Source organism: Mastomys coucha, unplaced genomic scaffold (genome assembly GCF_008632895.1).
Source record: "Mastomys coucha isolate ucsf_1 unplaced genomic scaffold, UCSF_Mcou_1 pScaffold5, whole genome shotgun sequence".
Taxonomy (NCBI): domain Eukaryota; kingdom Metazoa; phylum Chordata; class Mammalia; order Rodentia; family Muridae; genus Mastomys; species Mastomys coucha.
Window position 1 is genome coordinate 15,985,706 of NW_022196911.1, and position 1,482 is coordinate 15,987,187.

Here is a 1,482-nt window from a genome sequence, read left to right on the forward strand (position 1 = left end):
TTTTTTCTTTTTAACAATTTGACATTTAATTGAGTTAATTAGCTGAGTTTAATGAAGCAATCTTAAACCTGTATGTAACATTTGTGTTAATTATTTGTAAAAAGTAACAACTACATAGTAAAGGAGCAAGCCATAAAGTCACTAAGATGCAATGGGCCACCTCAGTTCCTAGAGGTAACAGGGACATTATGCTTATTTTTGTCTTTTACATGCTCATTCTGCTTCTCTATCTTTATCCATTTGTTTAATTTTTTTAAAGATGAGAGATTATGCATAGCATTGTACCAACTAACCTTCCATTTTAATAATAAACAATAAAGGATTCTTATTAAAAGCAATGGCTTGTCTGCTTATAAAGAAAACCCTCTGTGTTTAGGGCGTGAGTGAGTCTTCAGGCTGGAAACTAATGAGACAAGACAGCTACAGCTGTTCCATAGTGGGTAAAGCATTGCAGCTTGCATGATGTAGCCTTTGGTTAACCATGTGGACATTTCAGGTATCTATTTTTGCAACTTACCATGAAAGGGTTGAGTGGATTTTATGGTAAGGGTATTTGATAATATTCACCAACTTTCTATGGCTTTTGTTCTGTGACAGTATTTTCCCTACACCCGGAAGTCACTACAGGCCAGCCTGCCTTGGAAAAGCTGTCCCACTGAAATGGGATTTCATTGTTTCTTCTTCCCTCTGAGTAATGTTATTCCCATATACCCCTCCTCCGTCTATTTCATGGCCTCAGGGTTTTCTTTATTGTTCTATGAGTGTGTGTGTGTGTGTGTGTGTGTGTGTTTGTGTGTGTGTATTTCTAAATATAACCTGCTCAGCCTGTATACTGTTGCCTGTATGTGTGACTATTTGGGATTGAATAAGCTGGATAACCAATTGGCATGCTCCTCCCCGAGGAAGACCTTCTCTCACACTCTCAGCATTCCTTACCTGCCCATAGTTCTTTGTGTAGGGTTGAAGCCTTCTGCACTTTCCCCACCCACTTTGGCATATCAGTTTTCAGCTCCTGTTTGGGTACTTTTATCTGCACTCAGGTAACTTTGGCTAGAAAATTTCCTTTGGATCATAAGTAACTGTTGTGGTTATAGACAATAGCTTTAAAGAGGTAAGGCTTGGAGCTTGGAAAGACAACCAATTGTATTGAAAGTAGTTTTTAAGATTTAACAGCTTTATCTAAATATGAAGTTACCTTGGTAAAAATTTTTAGTGGTTCATTACTCAGCCAACAAGTTTTAGATGTTTCTGAACCAGTATGTAAATTAATAGATATCTTTATCAAACATACTGCAACTCAAACATCTTCATTGTTTGCCAAGGCATTGGATATAGGTTCTGTGGAGGGGGGTGAATGGAGAGTAGATAACTTTTGGGTTAAATTTTTTAGAATGTTCAGTTATCATTGTTTGAAAGAAAACATTTAGTTCCATTGAAATTATGTTTTCTCCAGTAAATGACTTTTGTAGAAACGAGCTTCTT

The 1,482-nt window shown here is 36.8% G+C and overlaps 1 protein-coding gene across 3 annotated transcripts in view; it reads left to right on the forward strand.

The window, feature by feature from the left end:
* The window catches only part of Chd1 (chromodomain helicase DNA binding protein 1), a 75,943-nt gene extending 75,609 nt beyond the window's left edge, over window positions 1-334 (forward strand). For all 3 annotated transcript variants that reach the window (XM_031354637.1, XM_031354635.1, XM_031354636.1), the window contains one exon: window positions 1-334. This exon is cut by the window's left edge and continues 2,310 nt beyond it. The gene's annotated coding sequence lies outside the window, so the exon portion shown is untranslated.
* Window positions 335-1,482: the final 1,148 nt, after the last annotated feature.